The sequence below is a fragment of the Lissotriton helveticus genome, chromosome 3_1 (genome assembly GCF_964261635.1).
Source record: "Lissotriton helveticus chromosome 3_1, aLisHel1.1, whole genome shotgun sequence".
NCBI classification, from domain to species: Eukaryota; Metazoa; Chordata; class Amphibia; order Caudata; family Salamandridae; genus Lissotriton; species Lissotriton helveticus.
In genome coordinates this window covers 1,635,099,420-1,635,121,353 of record NC_136061.1, presented here as the reverse complement: position 1 = coordinate 1,635,121,353, position 21,934 = coordinate 1,635,099,420, and the positions used below count along the sequence as shown (strand labels likewise).

General features: G+C 44.1%; 1 protein-coding gene across 1 annotated transcript in view; it reads left to right on the top strand.

The window, feature by feature from the left end:
• Positions 1-21,934, top strand: part of CCDC93 (CCC complex scaffolding subunit CCDC93) — a 1,137,947-nt gene that overhangs the window by 113,127 nt on the left and 1,002,886 nt on the right. The gene's annotated exons all lie outside the window — the stretch shown is intronic.

The window sequence follows — 21,934 nt, the reverse complement described above, 5'->3', positions numbered from 1 at the left end:
TGACTTGGACCTTGAGGCATATCTGGGGGTTGTCACCTTGGATTGGTTGAGTGACATGCATCGTGAATATCTGTGTGCTCCCTTTGAATTGGATGAGGTTAGGGAAGCCATCATGAAAATACAATCAGGGAAGGCAATCGGCACGGATGGCATTCCAATAGAATTTTACAAAACCTATATAGATCTGATGACCCCAATATAGCGCGAGGTCTACGAAGATTAACTGGAAATGGGCGCCCTCCCACCATCCATGAGAAAAGCTCTTGTTATCTCTCTTTTGAAACCCGAGAAGCCACCCCACCAATGTGGGTCATATCGCCCGCTATCCCTTCTCAATTGTGATGCAAAATTCTGGCAAAACTCATTGCCAATCGCCTTAGCTTGTTGCTAGAAAACTTGATTTTTCCAGATCAGTCCGGATTTGTCCCTGGAAGGGCCACCTCACATAACTTGAGGACTCTTTTTGCAATTTTAAACAATGTTTCCCCGGAATTACCCTTGGCGGCAGTCTTCCTGGATGCCACCAAGGCTTTTGATTCCATTTTTGGCATAATGCTCCAGATGGGGTTCCCACCCCTTTTTTTGTCTTGGATGCGACTACTGTATCACCGGCCAGGTGCTAAGGTACTCATAAATCGTCATACTTATCACACATTCTCGATTACTAGGGGTACCCAACAGGGGTGCCCACTGTCCCCCTTGTTGTTTGCTTTGGCGACGGAACCATTGACGGCGAGGTTGCGACAGCACCACAACGACAAGGCCCTACTGTGTAACATGAGGCAGATATTGATTTCAATGTATGCTGATGACATTACTTTGTATGTAAGAGATCCCCAACATAATTTGAAACCGCTCCTTCGGGGATTCATTGTATTTGGGAAACTTTCTGGGATCCAGATAAACTGGGGGGAAGTCCTGCCTCTTCCCACTGACAGACTCAGTGGTGCACTTTCCATTGGACTACCCATTGGAGTGGTGTGACGACGAGTTTCGGTACTTAGGTGTCTGAGTTACCAGAAACAAGGAAGAACTTATGTGGCTTAACTATGGTGTTGCGCTGAACCGCGTGACAGACTGTGTAGCCCGCTGGATAACACTGCCGCTTTCTATGGCAGCAAAAAACACAGTTGATGGACAGAATGTAGAACAATGTCATACATTCACCCCAGTACTAGGATCTTGGCCTTAATCCATCGTTTTTTTGCACTCCACACCACCCTGGGTTAGACACTGGCTATATGCAATTCAGCTCTGACCCTGTGCCTCATAGGAACAGTCCAGTCCGAACTACCAAGCCATGTCTTTCCCAGACCGGAATCAAGCATCCATGGACCGATTTCTGGCTATCAGCCTTCATCCGCCTGGATAGCTTGACTCCAGTGGTGTGGAGAGCCTGGGACTCACGTCTGAGCATCCCCAGCCCACTCGGGGTGAAATTGCAAAAAAACACAGTTGATGGACAGAATGTAGAACAATGTCATACATTCACCCCAGTACAAGGATCTGGGCCTAAATCCATCGGGTGTCCCTAATTAAAATGGTGATATTACCCCAATTGCTCTAACTTTTTTTAAATATACCATATTATCCGGGAAGACACTTTTTAAAATCTCCTAAAACAGAACTGATCAGACTGGTGTGGTGGGGGGGTAAACAGCCTAGATTGCAGTGGGCTGTTCTAACTAGGCCATATTCGACTGGGGGGGCTTGGAATTCCGGACTTCGAACTTTACTACGTAAGCGCACAGGCCCATTATGTCTATTTCTGGGTGAATCAACCGAAATACATGCCATAGGTAGCGGCGGAACATTGGCTTGCGCACCCGATACCGATAGAGGGAGCCCTTTATGCTGCCCCAAATAGCCAAGAAAAGATGCAGACCACTGTTAATGCTACAATTACGGCATGGCGGCGCATTGGGCATCAACTAGATGCCCCCATGGTCTAGTCCCCGCTCCTACCGCTTGCATCTCACCCGAGCATGCCCCTTCTCCAGGAAACGCTATTTCTTAAATTTCAGGACCGAGTGGCTATCAGAGCCTGGGGAGACTTATACCAGGATGTGCAGTTTCGTGATTCGTAAAACGTGTTTCAAGATACACAACACACTCCGTTGGACGCCTTTCTGTATATAAGACTCAAGCAAGGGATCCGATCCCTAACTTCAGAGTTCCCGGCAGAGCCCCCGGCACTTACCCCACTGAATCTGATCCTCGAATAAGCAACACCCAAACGTCTAGCGTCACTGATATACCGTACAGTCCACACACAGCGAGAGGTACCAGCTTCGCAGTTTCGCACACGCTGGGGAGACAAACTGGGATGTGTACTGACAGATGACCAATGTGAATATTGCTGCTCACAGACTGAGCGGATTTTAGCTAGCGGCAGGCTGCGTATCATACATTATAAATATTGGCATAGATTGTATTATACGCCAGTCAGGATGCACAAGTATCCGTTACGTAGCACGGATAGATGTGTCTAATGCCATGCGCCAAAAGCCGATTTTTTACATTTGGCCTGGGAATGTCCAGGTATGAGTGAATATTGGGGACGTATATTTGAGGCCCTGACGTTGATGACCAACACGCACATTGAGCCCACGCCGCTGATGGCCTTGCTGAGATATGTTAAACATGTGCCGGGGACGCACTGCAAGTATGTAGCCCTTGCACTACTCATGGCCAAGAGACGGGTGGCCTGTAGGTGGGCAGGGGGAGGGCTCCCAAAGTTAAGACCTGGCTTAATGATATGATTTACTGTCAGGAGCAACTCACCTCGTATGGCGAATTGCTACCTAGCACATCCAGACCCAGAAATATCTGGTCAACACTAACAACCTACATATTGGTGCGGCCACATGACTCTCCAGCGATTAAGCCGCCAGGTTAGGCCCCATAAAATACTCTGCCAGGAGGGCCTGGGATGGTGTACTTCGACTCCCTATTGGGACCCATATGCAAGGTGTTCTGGGGTGGCCGCATTCACTGTCATACCCATGGGTACACGCCAATGATAGGACTGTGCAGCCAATGCCTTTTGAGTGTACCGGAATGTGAGATACCCCCATGGAAGACTGCGGGTTCCCCGACGATTATACAAAGAATGGTACTGTAACATGTGATGCACTAAAATGTAATTAGTTATGTATAAGCCAAATGTGTGCATGAGCCGACTGTACATTGATTAACAGCAGTATAACCTACCTGGTTGTTTGTATAAAATAGTTAAATAAGGAAACAGTTAAAAAAATAATTTTTTCGAGACCTAATGTTTCATCTGACGCGGCCGGCCCGAAGTGGTTGTAGGCGGCTTGCTGTGTATTCATACGCTGATATTGATGCTATTTATTTGACTGCTCACTGCGCTATCGGCCTGTCAATAAAGGTCTTTGAAATTTAAAAAAAACAAAAAACATTTCAACAAGTGACGGATGCTCCGTTGGCCTAGTTTAGTGTGCATTGATGTCTGCGTACTCTAAATAGCGTGATAGACAGGACATGCACTGTGTTCCACATCTGACAAACTCTAAATCTGCGTCTAATAGTATCTCACCAATTGCGATAGGGCAGATTTTCCTGTACCAGAAAATTCTCATATTGTACATGATCCTCCACTGGCCGTATCATATGGAACTTTGGTTGTCGACTGAAAGTGTATGAAAGGAGCTAACCTCGGCAATATGTTTCAATTACAGTGAAACCAATTTGGCTGCACAATAACAACAGAGAGGATGATGTCTAAACCATAAAGTTTATTAGCAATTTTTTGTCAGCTTATAGACAAACATTATTTAGGGAAATCAGTGTATCCAAAAGCAGTATGTATTCATATAATTATTCAGTCAGAATTTGTGTATTATAAAGAAGATGCAAACTATAACAATTTAAAAGGCGCAGATTATAAAGTGGATAAGCTCCCTAGTTTAAATAAAGCCTTGTATATGTCAAGGACAAGTTTAAATAGGAAGGTGTCCACATCAGAACAACCAAATTAAGTTTCTCGGGGATGAAATGGCATTCAAGCATGAAACTCAACACTCCTAGCAAAGGGAATCTGCAGAGACGAGAGAGGTCTTCTCTCAGGGATGTCAGGACAGGATCTGCTAAACTGTTCAAAGAAACCTAAACCAGTAGAAAGTTCTGAAAACTTCGTCCTACCAAGCAGAGCCGGCTTTCGGGCAGTGCGACCGGTGCTACTGATAGAGCGCGCGAGGCCACCCGACCAATAGTTTTCGCCGTTTCCGGCTTCAGGGCCCATATACTTTCAAATCACCATATATATCGATCAGGTGACTTCACGAGCTCTACCAATTTGTGTGTGTGTTCCCTACTACTATTTCTCAGTGCACCCGACTTACCATCCACCGATGCGGGTACCTAATGACCACAATGAATCAGGGAGCTAGCTGTAAAAAGAAAGGCAGCAAAATACAAACCCAACCAATAACATTCAAAATACTGTTGAAATGACCACGGACAACTGGAAGTTTTAAAAATGTTTATCTAAAGTTCATTTGCTTCGTGCATAAGGTACAGTAAAATAAGGCAATCAATAACCAAGATAACGTAAATGATATAACTGTAAAGAAATAATGACAGAGTAATCATTGAAAATACTGATATAAAGTGTAACGAGAAGATACTATGCTAATCAGAATTATTTGAGCAGGGGCAGACTATGTAGGTATAACTATAGGAGGGCCTATAAAGAGTAGAGTCAGAGTCAGAGTCAAAAACACTTTATTCGATTAAATAAAAATCATAAAAGTATGCTATACATTCAAAGTTGATCACAGGGATATACAAAAGAATTTTTTATATAACAATATTAAAACAAGCGACATTATGTGCAAATTTCTAATAATACAAAGATATATTTACAAGGATTTTACAAAGAGTTTACATCATATTTACACTGTCTATAGTAGCCTACAAAATTTCGGTTCATTTACACAGGTTGTACTAAAGGATTTGGTGCATGATCTATTTATAATAATATTTACAAGCCTATAATACAATCATTTTATAGTGCTACCCTGACAAGGCGTACGGTTTTTTACAAAGACTAAGTCAGGTTGTTGGTGATTGAAGTCTTTTTCGTCTAGACCTAATAGACATTGTAAGGAAATTTGCTACCCCATACATAATTAAAGGTGTTTCCATCAGCTGCAGGTATAAAAAAGCCGGTTTAACTTGGATAAACATTTGTTCTTTTAGTATAGGCTTAATATATTTCTCTCTAGCATGTCTAAAGAATGGACAAAAAAAGAAAAAATGCACAGAATCCTGGTCTGAGAAATCGTCACACTTGCAAGGGGCATTCTCACGGGGCTTACACCATTTACTATAATCACCCAGCAAAAGGTGAGCCTGGTTGAATCGGAATTTAGTGAGAACCCACCGATGGAAAGGTTTGTTTACTATTGCCAAGTATGGTTCGATAGCTAACGATGTAATAGTCAGGAAATGTGATCTCACGGTTGGCTTTGTGATTTCGCAAGATTCTCTTTCAGCTTCTCTTTTCTTTACATATTCCAATTTTACCCAACTAATGTCTTCTTTTTTTAGGCCTTCAGGATTTGAGTATAGATCAGGGCGGCCCAGATATCCTGCTGTTTTTTTAATGTATGCAAGCCACTCAATCTCTGCCACTCGATCCCGCCCCATGCAGTCTTTAATAATCTTGTGATTAAGTGTTAAATTGGGGTTAAGCCAAGTTTTAATCCATGCCCTTAATGGTGCCAGGGACAACATATCTTCAATATAACCCATCCCTAATTCCATATGGATTGAGAAAGCAGGTGTGGATTTTGGTAAGCCTAGGACGGATCGCAGGAATATATTCTCTGCTCTTTGAATGTGGGTTGTGTTCTTATAACCCCAAATAGAGGCTCCATATCTGGCTATTGCCAGAGTTTTAGCTTTGTATATGGATAATATGGCCTCTGGAGGTTTGCCACCAAGGCGTTTTGCGAACCCCAGTATAGCAGCAGATGATCGTTTTACTGCAGCGGTCTTGTTCTGGATTTGTGGTGCCCATGTCCCCTTCTCATCGAACACCACTCCTAAGTATGTAAAGGCTTTAACTTTAGTGAGTGCGGATCCATTACAGGACAGGGTTCTGGGATTACTCTTGCAATTACCCACAGCCATAACATGTGATTTTCCTGCATTAATCACTAATTCCAGCTCTTGCATGAAGGCCCCAAAAGTATTTAATAGATGTTGAAGACCCCTAGGGGTCCTTGACATCAGTACCGTGTCGTCGGCATATAAAAGTACCGGCATCACGGAACCACCCATACGAGGCACATCTGTAGAGGCAGTTTTTAGGGACTCACCCAAGGAATTAATATAAAGGGAGAAGAGCATAGGTGCCAAAATGCACCCTTGGCGCACTCCCCTTCCCGATTTAAAAAAAGCGGTGCAGTTCCCTTCTTGAGACATGCGGATAGTTGCCCTTAAGTCACTGTGGAGACGCGCCAAAAAATCCACAAGTGCACGGTCCAGCCCCTTTTCAAGGAGTATTGTCCACAGCTTTGACCTATTGACTAGGTCAAAAGCTGTGGACAAGTCCATGAAGGCCAAATACATCATCCCCTTTGATGCTACAGTGTATTTGCTCAGTATAAAGAGTAACACGCTTCACTTAAGGTGAACGGGCCTTTGAACAATCTAGGCAATGAGGTTCTAGACCATATCAGGAAATGACAAACTGCAATGCAAAATATAATTTCTAACAAGTGTGAAGACATAGGAACAAACTTATGGAAAAATGCAAATGACTTTCAATAGTTGCGGAAAGACATGGAAAAATAACATATGCAATGGTGAACTTTATTAAAGCAAAAGTTAGAAATTCAGAAGGTGCAAGATTTTAAGAGGTTCAGAGCAATATTTACCTAGAAAGGTGTGGAAACCAAACCCTGGCCACGAGTCAGTTAAGGACAGGAAACCCTCAAGGAAGGATACCCTTCAAAGGACAGCAGGTGCAGAATGGACACCCCGGATAGGACAGGATACCCTCGGATAAGGAATCAGGACAGGACCTCAGGACAGGACAGCAAACCCTCAGGACAGGACCTCTCAGGACAGGACCGGAACCCACAGTTCGGAAGCAACGCCTGCGCTCCACCCGCTCTGCAGCTATCGATCAAGACCCCGATTGGGTCAGCGAACTCCCAGCAAAGTGCTTCGCCAGCACTTTAAGGTTCAGTAGAACCTTAGTCTATGGTCAAATTCGGACAGAGTGCTCCGCAGCGCTCTGTATCTTCAGTCACCTATTGAGTACGATGGGTCAGTGACAGGTCAGCTAAACCAGACAAGTCGGACGGCTCCCTAGGTGAACCCAGGGTAGATATACAGTTTGGGGACAGTGTACCACCCCCCAATGTTGCAAAGTGTCAGAATCCCTCAATTTCGATTGGTCCTAAGGTAGGATTTGGGTAACACACCAATCACAATACAAGATTTTAAGCCTTCATTAGCATACTTGGGTACCGCCTAGCAAGTTTGGGGTTCCCAGGAGAAACTGTGCAGAAACACAATGACAATTTAACATTGTAGCATAGTAGGGTCATGTGACTCCGTTCAGCCGAGCTTGCAGGTCAGTTCTCAGGAGCATCTTGCCCACTACTGCCAGCTGGCTAAGTTCCATCAGCCAAGGTTGTCAGGTCCCCGGAAAGTCGCATCTGCGCAGAAGGGACCTCCAAGATGGCTCTCAGTACAGACAGACCCCCATTCCCCGCGGTACATGAAAAGTAAGCGAAAACAAATTAATACATAATAATGTCATCATGAAAACACATCACAGGGTTTGTACTTTTAACTCATCATCAAGAAATAAACTTATGCATTCTAAATGTTAGCTACATTGATACAGGCACAAGAGCAGTGGCACGAGCAGTACCACATGATGAGCACAGCTATGAATTACGCATGCGCATAAATTTCCCTCCACTTCTGCAGACGCGTCAGGACACATGAGTGTGGCTGACGCATGCGCAGTAACTAAAATATAAGCGGCGGCCATGTTAAAGTACACGGGGTAAGTGTATTAGAAATACACGTAGGCAAGCTTCATAAACTTTGCCTAAACAAAAATAAACGTTAGTAAAACATACTTATGTTACCTTATTACACATAAACGAGGTTCTTGACTTCGGCAAGCCGCAAAATATGCGAAGCTTTGCTTCATCAATCCCCTCTTTGATGATATTTACTATCATCACAAAAATGGAACCAGATGCCAACTTTCTTTCACACTTTATAAAGTTCTATCTCTTCCAGCAATCGTTCTAACTTTTCTCTCTCAGTTCTAGTAGGGTGAGAAGTCTTCACCTTTTTGTATATCTGATCATTCACTTCCTCCAATTCAATCTCATCCACACTCCGTTTCAACCCTCTTGCATTTACCTCGTGCTTCTTGGTGCGCTTGCGGCATTTACAACAGATAAAAATGAGAAATATAATAAGACCTATAATACCAATTGGCATCAGTATCTTGAACAATAAGCTTTTACCTACACTAGCAAGCCAATGACCTACATTTGAGAGACCATCTACCAGTCTCTTCCAGGCACTATCAACCTCGAGTGGTTTGAGTTCCTTTGTCAAATTAGTAATGTTTTTCACATATCTTTTGATCTGTACACTTTTATCCGGAATATAAGTGCAACAATGTTGCGCCTTCAACATCCGGCAGACTCCGCCCTCTTTCGCTAATAAGGTGTCAAGAGCAAGTCGATTCTGTAAAACCATCGATCTGATCGCAACCATTTCGGTATTGACCAGCAGAAATCCATGAGCTGTTTCAGTAGACAGCACATCCACTATAGTAGACAATTTGCAAATTCTGTGAGTGTTCAGAACCACTCCCACTCCAGGTATCAGTGCACTGAAAATACTACCCATAATTTCACCTATACTTTCTCGTTTACTACGCACTAAGCCATTAGTATCTTCATTGCTTCCAGCTTTTCCATTCACATGGTATATTTTCGAGAAGACAATGCCAAAATAGCAGCTTCCATACCAGTGATCCGGCAATTTGAAATAAGCCTTGTCCCCACAAATATAATAAATTCCAGGAAACACAGGCTCTGACCCATTTTTGAAACCCCAACCTCCAATTACCTTGTAATTATGTTCGCATTCACTGGAACCAATGAAAACATTATTATAATAGCTAGTCTTCTCGCGGTGAAGACATAGCTTGCCTCTCTTTTCAAAATCCAGCAACAGAGCAGGTCCCGCCCCACCATTTGAGGTGCCTTCCATGTTCTCTGCCCATTTTGGCTTTTTCTGACTTACGCCATTAGCCTTCTTTTGTATTTTAATTCTTCTTTTCTCTGCCATGTTCAGGAACATCTTTTCCTGTTCACGCAAAGAACAAGTCAAGTTATCTCTGTGTGCATCAGCTATGTCAATGTTACCTATAGTCAAGAAGTAGTCTCCCATATATCTTATGGTGTCGCTTTTGGTATGTACATGATTCAAGTTCCCACGTATAGGAAGTTCAGAAAAGATTACGTCATTATTAGAGTAATAGTACTGTAACGGTCCTCTTTTGTAAAATAAACTAGCTAATATGCTACAGGAGATTCCATATGTCAATGGCAAGTGATGGTATGTCACGCCTTCAGCCACAGAAGTAGGTAGCTTCATGCAGACATAGCAATCTTCAATTTCCATAGTCTCTACATAGTGTATTAACAAGTTTGCAAAAACATTTAAGTGTGTCCTGTTCTTAATTCCATGATAATGTAGTCCTCCCTCATCTGATGCTTCTAAGTCTCGTTTTGTTTGTCTCAGTGCTCTCTCATGTCTCGCTACACTCTGTGTTGTCAACTCCTCACTGTCAGTATTTACAATTTCAGTAGGGACAATGTTAGTATCTTTACTTACAGTAAAGGGTATAAAGATTGTTAGTCCTATCCAGATTACTATCAGTACTACTATACTACATATACACACCTTGCAGCACGTCTTGCAACGACTGCAACTTGGTCTACCATTCACAGTTGAATCAGACATTTCGGCTCAGAAGAAGTTTCTCGACCCCTCTTTGTGTCTTTACACAGCTAGCTTACTTTGTGCAAATTCACGGTGGTTCGTCTTCTTCTTCAGCAGAGTACTCAGGGACGGGCTCTCCGTCGCTTACGTCAGTTATATCAAGATCTTCAAGTTCTTCCAAAACGAGTGTCCATTCAGGAGACTTGTACTTTTTGTTTTGTCTTTTTATTCGTTCACTCCTTCTTTTGGAAGAGTTTTCTTCTTGCTCTGCTATCCGTGCACCTCTCCTTGCTTCTGCACGTTTTTCTTCCACTGTCTTTATCCTTAGCCTCAATCTCTTTACGAACCTAGGCTCAAGGTTGTTTCTTTTCTTTAGTCTCTTAGTTGGTACTTGGACTTCGCTTTCTTCTCTTATCCTCTTATTCTCTTTAACTTGTGGCAATTCTGCTTCACTTTCTTCTTCTTCTTCCCCTATCTGGCTCGTTCCAGGGCTAGCATCAAATTCTTCTGCCTGGTTACTAATCTGGCCTTGTTCAGGAATATTTTGTTTTTGGCTTTCGATTGTCTCTGTTTCTGTTTCTGTTTCCTGAACCCGTTTTTCTAACCCTATCTGATCCTGTTCAAGCACTTCGATCTCTTGATTTTCTTCTGCTCGAACTATCACTCTATGTCTAAGCTGTCCCTTATCCGCATCAGGTGTTAGTGGAGGTGTATCGAACACCTGTTCTGTCCCTGTCTGACCTTCTCCTTCCTCAGTTTTGATGTGAATCTCAAGCGGCTGAGGTTCTTCGCCTGTGCCTTGCTTTTCCTGACTAGTCCACTCTCTACCTTCACAAAGTCGTTCTCTTGTTCTGATAGGATCTTCGGTCAGATCAATCATCGGTATCCATTCTTCTGGCCATATGCTTGGCAGCTCGTCATCAGCTACTCCTGGCTCAGCTTCCTGGACCTCTTCAGCAGGCTGGATTCTCGGCAGTTCGTAGTCAACTACTCCTGGGCCAACGTCTGCTGTTCCTACAGCCTGACTGGTGCTGGGCTGCTCGTTGTCCGCTGCTTCTGGTCTGGCTCCTGCAGAGTCCTCTGCTGGATGCCCTTCTTCTTCAAATTCTTTGTCTGGTAATACCTTCTGGGTGTGGCCAGCGTGGATCCACTGGGGAATACCTGCGACCTTCACTGCAGTGGTTGTTACCAGGATTACTTGGCGTTTCTTTCCCCACCTTGGTGCCAGACAGCTTGATCGAGTGTGCTTCTTTATTTTGACCCAGTCTCCTGGAACCAAGCTGTGGAGAGGAGTCGTTGGATTGAGGATGCCGTCGTCTCCAATCTGGCGAGAGATAGAACGCACTTGGTCACCCAATCTTCTGCAGTATTCAAGCACCAAATCATCAGTAATACTCAACAGTTTGCTTCCTGGCACCCATGCTTGTCTCATCACTCTTCCCATAATGATTTCATGGGGACTTAGGCCTGTCTTGCGGTCAGGAACACTTCTCAGTCCCATCAGGACCAGGGGCAGGGCCTTCACCCAGGTCATGCCAGTTGCATCAGTCAGCTTTGCTAGTCTGTTTTTGATAGTTCCGTTTACTTGCTCCACTATTCCAGAAGCCTCTGGGTGGTATGCACAGTGAAGTTTCTGCCTTATTCCAAAGGCCTTACAGAGTTCAGCCAGTATTTCATTCTGGAAATGTCCACCCTTATCTGATTCAATAATGAATGGCACCCCGAATCTAGGTATCAGTTCTTTTAGTAAACACTTCGCTACTGTCAGTGCGTCACTTTGGGGAGTAGGGTAAGCTTCTACCCATTTTGAAAATACGCAAACAATGACAAGGACATATCGCTTCCCTTCACAACGGGGCATGGTGATGAAATCAATCTGTATCTTTACAAAGGGACCCCCTGATCTCCCAATTTTGCTCAGCTCAACCATTGTCCTCTTGCCTGGGTTCATCTGTTGACATGACAGGCACCTCTGGCAGAGGGACTCTGCTACTTTCCTGAACTTCTTACTGTACCAAGTCTGTTGAAATACCAGAATCATGGCATCCCTACCAATGTGTGATCCTTCGTGTATTAATCTTGCCATTGTGCCAAGCAAGTGTCGGGGTAACACAGGCATACCAGTTGGGCCCAAAATGACACCATCCACACGTCTCGGTCTACACCCATCCTCTTTCCATTTCTCTCTTTCTTGCCAAGGAGCCGACTCCTGCCACTCTCTCACTTCATCCCAAGTAGGCACTTCCTCAAACACCTGAAGTTGGCAGCTGGCTCCGATCCCCCCTCGTTTAGGATTTACGATATAGTGATCTCTGGCGCACCATTGGGCCACTCGATCAGCATAATCGTTTCCCAGTGATACTTTGTCCATGCTCTTCTTATGAGCACCGCATTTTACCACTGCCAGTTCCTTGGGTAACTGGATGGCCTCTAAAAGGTCATGAACAACTTTTGCATTCCGAATGGGAGTACCTGAGGAAGTCATGAATTCCCTCTGTAGCCACAATTGGCCAAAGTCATGCACAACTCCATAACAGTACTGACTGTCAGTATACACTGTTATGCGTAGGTTCTTCCCAATTTTGCAAGCTTTTATCCTAGCAATCAATTCGGCTACTTGTGCAGACTTGATGTTATATAGGTAACCTGCTTCTTCAATTTTTGTTAAAGAGACTACTGCATAAGCAGCACTCAGGCCTCCTAGTTCATGTCTTAGACAGGAACCATCTACAAACAGCTCTTTATCATGCTCAGGCAATGGCGTTTCTTTTATGTCTGGGCGTGGTTTGGTGCTGAACTCTGTCAGGTCAATGCAATCATGTTCATCATCATCCCCACCTTCCATTTCCAGGGGGTCGGGGAGTAAAGTGGCAGGGTTCAGAATACCGCACCTAACAATGCTTACATTTGCTGCACCCACAAGAATCCTCTCGTATTTAGTCAGCCGACTAGGGGTGAGATACTGTGTTTTAGTTCTAGTCAATAATATTACCACTCCATGTGAAACATACACAGTCACAGGATGTCCCATGACTATGGACTCACTCTGTTCCAAACTTGCACAGGTAGCAGCTACTGCTTTCAGACAGCCTGGTAATCCAGCAGCTACTGGGTCCAAGGTGGCAGAGAAATAGGCCACAGGCCTTCTGGTCGTGCCATGTTCTTGAGTCAGGACTGACAATGCGCAATTATTGCGAGTGTCACAGAATAGGACAAATTCTTTGGAATAATCTGGCATTCCCAGCGCAGGGGCTGTACACAGACAGTTTTTCAGTCTAGTGAAAGCCATTAGGCTTTCATCGTCCCATTCTACAATGTCTGGCATTCCTCTCGTGGTCATTTTTATCAAAGGCCTGGCTAAGGCTGCAAATCCCAGAATCCATTGCCTGCAGTACCCTAGTACACCCAGGAACATTCTGACGTCTTTTTGAGTACGGGGCAACTGCATCTTTTGAATTATTCTCACTCTTTCTGATGTGACTTTTCTGACACCCTTTTCTATCTGGTGTCCTAGATATTTTACTGATTTTGCACAGAACTGTAGTTTGTCAGGGGCCACTTTATGCCCACACAGATGATTTAGAAGTGCAATGGTGTCAACTACACAGTACCTATGACTTTTAGACGCCAGTAGAAGGTCGTCTATGTACTGCACTAAGACAGAATTCCCAGGTAAGATCAAAGTCTCTAGACATTTTTTCAAGATCTGACTAAAGATAGAGGGGCTCTCTGTATACCCCTGAGGGACCCGGTTCCAGCAATACACGTGACCTTCGAAGGCAAACGAGAAAAGAAATTTGCTGTCGGGGTGCAGGGGTATCGAAAAGAATGCATGACATAAATCAATCACAGTGAACCACTCAGCATCCCAAGGAATCTGGTACAATATCACTGCTGGGTTCGGGACAATAGGGCAGCAAGGAACTACAATTTTGTTTACCTTTCTCAGGTCTTGCACTACCCTATACTTGCCACTAGGCTTCTTGATGCCCATAATCGGTGAGTTGCATGGGCTGCTCATCACTTCCTGTATGATATTTCCTTCTAATAATTTTTGTATTTCCAGAGTGACACCTGCTTTCACTTCAGCATTCATTCGGTAGGGCTTAGTGTTAGGATATACTGCATTGTCCTTGATGGCTATCTGTATGGGGTCCACATCTTTCATTAATCCCACATCTTTTCCAGTGAAATCCCACACCTCTGGCTTTACTGCTTCCTGGAGTTCTTGGGGCAAGTCCTGCAGGGTCAATCTTTTAATTTCTGAGTCAGGTCTAAGTAACAATAGTTTATAAATGCCATCTTCATCCGGGGTCTGTATTTCAACACCTTTTGGTGTGCAAAAGATGGTACAGTTCATTTTGCACAGCAAATCACGACCCAGTAGATTCACTGGACTGGTGTCACAGACGACAAACCTATGCATTTGTTTAAAATTTCCAATTGAAATCTCCATTGGTTCGGTAACAGGAGTACTAATCAATTGATTAGATACACCCACTACTTGGATATTTTCTCCCGAGAGGGGTAGGTTTGGAACGTCCACTGTTCTTACAGTAGAACGGGTAGCGCCAGTGTCCAACAGAAAGGTGACATCATTTCCGTCAACCTTTCCTTCAATGTATGGTCCAGACTGGTCTACCGGCAAGGAAGCGCCAAGTACGCACTCCTCGTCCTCCCCTCTCAGGCCCCGTCAGTCCTGATCATTACAAAGGAAGGTATCATTTAGCAGATACTGCGAAGTTGCTGTATTTCTGTTCTCACCGCTTTCCCAAACTTCTATTTCCTCACCCTCTCCCTGTTTTCCCCTGTATACCTGCTTGGGTGCTCGAGGCACCTGAACTGTTTTTACCTGAGGTTGAGTCTTTCTTGGTCTTTCTTTCTGCGTCTGTGGAGTTAAATCAGGTGTTTTTGCATTATCATCCGTTAATTGGGGACACTCGTTTCGCCAGTGTCCAATTTCGCCGCACTGATGGCAGGGAAATTTTTTCATAGCCTCTTCCCTGCTAAATTTTGGCCGGGGCTTTCCTCCACCCCCTCCCCCAGGACTTTTGTTCTCAGCATTTTTAACCATGTTACTCAATTGTTTTTCCTGCTGTTCTGCGAGCTTCACTTGAGCCCACATCACCTTTTCCTTAAGGGCCTTTTTCTTTTCTGCCATCTCGTCCTCGCAGTACTTAGCGTACCGCAGGACCTCATCCATTTTCTTGGTATGCCAACAGATTTTATTATCCTTTATCCACTGACAAATTTCAGGTCTTAACCCATTTACAAACCTGTAAATAAAGTGCGTCATGTCCTTCAAATCGATGTTATCAATACCACTGTATGTTTTAAATACCTGCAATAACCTCTCATAGAAGGAATGCACTGTCTCGTCCCTTTCCTGTGTTGTTCTATCTATTTTTGTCCAATCAGTTTCCTTTGCGGGCACCTTTTCTTTCAAATGCTGAATTACCTGCTCATATTTTCGCATGACATCTTTTGATGGCTCCCCTGTTTCCTTATTTCTTGGGTACTCCTCACTGGGCCAGTCTATGGCTATTTTACACTGGGTCCATAAATCTACCGGAACCACAATGTCGAAAAACCCATCCAGGTCTTTCCACAGACATTTCTGCACCTTCACGAACCTTTCCACCTGCCTGTACCAGTCTACTGGTTTCTCTCGTAATTTTGGAAAATCGTTCGTAAAGGACACAATATCCTGTCTAGACCAGGGGACATGCACATATTTCCCTCCAGGTACTTCGCGCATGGGGCATAACTGTTCAGGTTTCTCCACCTCCCTTAAAGCAAATTCAGGAGTCACTTGTCGGGAGCGAGCCTCTTCCCTCTTTTTCGCCCACCTGCTTCTCCATCTTTCCACATCTCCCCATTTCTGCAGTACTCCCAATAATTCTTTAATCTGCAGCTTTTTCCCTGCCACATTCAGGTGCTCTATATCTTTGTCTGAGAAGTCTGCTCTGTACGGTTTCTGTAAGGGCTTGGATTTTGAGATATCTACCCCCATACTAACTGCTGTTTCGGTCAGTTTTTCGTGGAGCACTCTGGTGTTCCTTGTAAAGCTTTTACATATAAACGACAATTCTTCTTCAGAGTAGGTATTCAATCGATCCAACCCCACATTTCCTGCCATTAATTCTTCTATTTCTACCCTCAGCTTGTAGAGGTCTAAAGGTTTCGTTTGCGGAGTCTGTTTCTCTAATTCACGACTCCAACTCTCAATTTCATCTGGAGTTACCAGAGAGACATTCCTAGTGCCTGTTGCTGATTCTAATTTAATCTCTTTCGCATTAAAAGGGTTATGCCTCTGCTGCATTCCCTTTCCGGTCGGTTTGTTTGGCAAGTCCAAGAACGCAACTTCAGACTCGCACTCACTGGACTGATCATCTATGATTATCGGTTCCTGTCTCGGGGGTGCCATGACTGGGGTCATAACTGGAGTAATCGGATTTCCCTGACCATTTCCGTATAACGGGACCACTGGTCCAATAGTTACTGGAATAGTCAATGCCTCAGGACTGGTATTTAACTGGGAGATTTTCTGAATTATTTCTGTCCTTTGTCTAGCTAGGGCCTCTTGCTCCTTTTCCACTAGTATCCTTCTTAAAGTTGTGTCATGTAATATCTGTGGGGTCAATGGAGGAGTAAAACTCGGGGCAGTAGGATGCGTTTCACTTGGTCCCCCACCATAATTTGGTTTCGGGAATAAAGTTCCAGTGTTAAAGGACCTGCGTTCTTCCTCATATGGAGGTTGAACAAAAGGCAGTCCTGAATTCAATGGTTTCTCTTCTTTTTCATACAGGGGTCTGGGAAGGAACATTTTCGTACGTGAGTATTTTTCTTCCTGACTTGCGGGCACTTTGGGATATATATCCCTTGTTTCCGTCGGTTCGGGTTTCTCAAAATAGGGTAACCCTTGACCACCCCCTCCCAGTCCTAGGGACCTGTCTTCTTCCTTGAGAAAGTGGCGTCGGGGAGCATCTCCTACACTGGAAGGTCGGGTTCCCTCATTATAAGGTGGTGGACTTTTGGTACAGATGTCATCTATCAATTCATCATCTGACTCCCCCGGGGCCCCCCAATGCTTACACTTTTCGGTACTTTTCTCACCCGCTGCAGGGTTATGACATGCCGGCATCATGGGAAACAGACCCTCAACAATCATGCTCTGCCTCCACTGTTTCATCCTTTTATCCCTGGACTCCTGTTTCAGCCTGGGGTACCACTTGGTCAAACCCTTGTCCATTCGGGGTCTTTCTCTTTCAAAAGCCTCAATCTCCCATTCCTCTAATGCCTCATACTGCGTTAGTCTCGGTCTGGGATGTAGTTCATTCATCCGAGTTCTTAAATTAAATAAGATCCTACCATTGAAAGTACCATCTAACGGAAAAGCCAATACTCCGTCATCTTTTGTGTACTTCACCCAATTTTCCAACCACACACAGGTATTGTACCCTCGGTCAAACATCATGAATGAGGCAGGAGTATTGGGTGGTGGGACAAGAACACCTTCTCTAGATTTAATCGGTTTGTCCGTTTTAAAATAATTTTTCACCTTACTTACAAGGGACATTTTTCTCTTGGTTCCGTACATAATATCGTATCTATTAGTCTTCCACTGATCCCTTTCAAACCCTAGGTGCCTTGGATCAGGTCGAGTGCCTGTAGTCTGCGAGTGCCACATACGACTTTGCGCTATACTTTGTTTACAAACTACCTCCAATCAGAACGCGCTTCAAAAATCCGTGCAACCAATGGGTGCGCGACTCTGAATAATCTCCGCCAATGGGTGCGCGGCACTAAATAAGCTCCGCCAATGGGTGCGCGGCCCCTTCGTGAGACAGTTCCCACGCTCTGGCGCTCACCCCTCCTTTACAATCTCAGCTCCGCTACCCGCCCGCTGCTTCTACCAATCCCAGCGCGGCACAGAGTGACGTCAGAGGCGCTCCGCGACTGACTCCCTCCCTTTACAAGGTAACGGAAACTTTCTTTCTTTTAAAGTGCTCAGTGCTTGGTTATTTTACAACAAATACACATTCGCCACAGTGCTCAAGTGTCTAGACAGAGAAAGAATTATTTTACTGCAAGTAAACTACTTCCATTTACTTTTCACTCGCTGCGGGTAGATCTCTTCCGCCTACCCTTCACTCTAGCATCGGTGAACCTGTTATTCCCCTAAACTCATCCACTTCTTTCCGGGATATATTCCGAGTTTAAGGTTTCCCAGCGGACCCCTCTGCTTTCACGCTAGCTCCGAGGAACCTGCTACTCTTCCGATGTGACCCTTACTAGGTTACGCCACTATGGGAATTTTGCCAATGAACCCCGTTACTGACATTTATTCACACATGTATTCAGAAAACCCTAGTTAGTGCTTCCCGGTTATCCTAACCTGCACCTAACTTTCCTCGAGCCTGTGACCTCAGGACAATGGATTCTATTCACCACTTGCCCTTTCAATTCCCCGGGGAGTTCGGACAACAAGAAACTAAACGGTTGACAAATGCATGGATTAATACATATAACAATATAAGAACAAGAATAATAACAATACAGCAATTCATGAATTCCAAAACAGCGTATTCACAAGAGAATGATCAGGTCTCTTAGAACAGCCGCTCTTCTAGCAGCATCAATATACTAGCAGCTTCCGACTTAACTAGTCTAACTAATCCTACCTAACTCTCAACTAGTCCCTAACCATCCTCTGGCTACCAGTAAAACTGATAGAGCGCGCGAGGCCACCCGACCAATAGTTTTCGCCGTTTCCGGCTTCAGGGCCCATATACTTTCAAATCACCATATATATCGATCAGGTGACTTCACGAGCTCTACCAATTTGTGTGTGTGTTCCCTACTATTATTTCTCAGTGCACCCGACTTACCATCCACCGATGCGGGTACCTAATGACCACAATGAATCAGGGAGCTAGCTGTAAAAAGAAAGGCAGCAAAATACAAACCCAACCAATAACATTCAAAATACTGTTGAAATGACCACGGACAACTGGAAGTTTTAAAAATGTTTATCTAAAGTTCATTTGCTTCGTGCATAAGGTACAGTAAAATAAGGCAATCAATAACCAAGATAACGTAAATGATATAACTGTAAAGAAATAATGACAGAGTAATCATTGAAAATACTGATATAAAGTGTAACGAGAAGATACTATGCTAATCAGAATTATTTGAGCAGGGGCAGACTATGTAGGTATAACTATAGGAGGGCCTATAAAGAGTAACACGCTTCACTTAAGGTGAACGGGCCTTTGAACAATCTAGGCAATGAGGTTCTAGACCATATCAGGAAATGACAAACTGCAATGCAAAATATAATTTCTAACAAGTGTGAAGACATAGGAACAAACTTATGGAAAAATGCAAATGACTTTCAATAGTTGCGGAAAGACATGGAAAAATAACATATGCAATGGTGAACTTTATTAAAGCAAAAGTTAGAAATTCAGAAGGTGCAAGATTTTAAGAGGTTCAGAGCAATATTTACCTAGAAAGGTGTGGAAACCAAACCCTGGCCACGAGTCAGTTAAGGACAGGAAACCCTCAAGGAAGGATACCCTTCAAAGGACAGCAGGTGCAGAATGGACACCCCGGATAGGACAGGATACCCTCGGATAAGGAATCAGGACAGGACCTCAGGACAGGACAGCAAACCCTCAGGACAGGACCTCTCAGGACAGGACCGGAACCCACAGTTCGGAAGCAACGCCTGCGCTCCACCCGCTCTGCAGCTATCGATCAAGACCCCGATTGGGTCAGCGAACTCCCAGCAAAGTGCTTCGCCAGCACTTTAAGGTTCAGTAGAACCTTAGTCTATGGTCAAATTCGGACAGAGTGCTCCGCAGCGCTCTGTATCTTCAGTCACCTATTGAGTACGATGGGTCAGTGACAGGTCAGCTAAACCAGACAAGTCGGACGGCTCCCTAGGTGAACCCAGGGTAGATATACAGTTTGGGGACAGTGTACCACCCCCCAATGTTGCAAAGTGTCAGAATCCCTCAATTTCGATTGGTCCTAAGGTAGGATTTGGGTAACCCACCAATCACAATACAAGATTTTAAGCCTTCATTAGCATACTTGGGTACCGCCTAGCAAGTTTGGGGTTCCCAGGAGAAACTGTGCAGAAACACAATGACAATTTAACATTGTAGCATAGTAGGGTCATGTGACTCCGTTCAGCCGAGCTTGCAGGTCAGTTCTCAGGAGCATCTTGCCCACTACTGCCAGCTGGCTAAGTTCCATCAGCCAAGGTTGTCAGGTCCCCGGAAAGTCGCATCTGCGCAGAAGGGACCTCCAAGATGGCTCTCAGTACAGACAGACCCCCATTCCCCGCGGTACATGAAAAGTAAGCGAAAACAAATTAATACATAATAATGTCATCATGAAAACACATCACAGGGTTTGTACTTTTAACTCATCATCAAGAAATAAACTTATGCATTCTAAATGTTAGCTACATTGATACGGGCACAAGAGCAGTGGCACGAGCAGTACCACATGATGAGCACAGCTATGAATTACGCATGCGCATAAATTTCCCTCCACTTCTGCAGACGCGTCAGGACACGTGAGTGTGGCTGACGCATGCGCAGTAACTAAAATATAAGCGGCGGCCATGTTAAAGTACACGGGGTAAGTGTATTAGAAATACACGTAGGCAAGCTTCATAAACTTTGCCTAAACAAAAATAAACGTTAGTAAAACATACTTATGTTACCTTATTACACATAAACGAGGTTCTTGACTTCGGCAAGCCGCAAAATATGCGAAGCTTTGCTTCATCACTACCGCACTGGGCGCTGATCTGTGGAGGGGGCGCTGACCTCAAGGGGCACTCACTGTGTTTAGCAATATATTATGTTAGAAGAGATGAGGGGGAACTTTGCCCTGTGGTATTAAGGGAATCCGAGGAGGCGGTCATGAGACATAGGGGGTGACGAAAGCGATTGTCCAATGAAAAGGCGAGGTTCTCTGGGAGCAGGAGGACTCCCTGTGCTGCCTTCAAGTTAGTAACAAGTAGGCTTTCCTGGTAGAGGAAGGTATTTTTCCCATCCCTTCTTGCTATATGTCCACGACCAAATTTTAATTAGATGAGCTAACTCTGACAGTTCTCTACAATATTCCTCGATAAGGCACCTGCAGAGGAGAAAAAAACAAAAAACTTACAATACATTTATTAAGGAAATAACTTCTGACCCAATCATGCCATCCATTAGAGAAAATATGACAACCTACAAATGCAATTGGATGAGAGAATACAATGATTATAGCACGGTTGTATGTGTGGCTCTCAGTACGTGTAAATGCAGCCACCTAGCATTAACTGATTAACACGATGCACACAGATAACATTGTTATCGTAAACTTGTAATTATGATGCACAGGCGCATTAAAAGTTAAATTGCTCTTTGCCAATTGCTTTAACTCTTTGAGTGTAGATTTCACAATGGTTAGTCATGTAAGAGTAATGATGCGGCCAGCTTGGAGAGAGAGCACCATAAGGTTCATCACCAGTCTTGAATCCACACAGAAGTCATTATTGTTCATCGTGTCCTAAAAGTGTCCTATTTTGTTTAAAATGCGTTTTGGTTCCGTTGTCCAACATGACAATGTTTTTTTTATTAGATCTTTTTCATTGTGAATGCTAATAATTTTGCATATATTATCTTTACTGCCAAGTTTATAGATGTTTCACCACATTTATTGTAAGAGCTTTTGAGTAGTTATGGGTTTTGAAAGTAGCGTTATTTTAACAATCGAGGCTGGTCCTTAACTCTCCAAGAAATAGTGTCAGAATTCTCGTTGTGAGTTATTTACAGGTCCGGAGCTTCTCTGGGTGCTAGTTTTGAATGCATTCAATACATTTTTACGCACGTGTTTTTTCCCG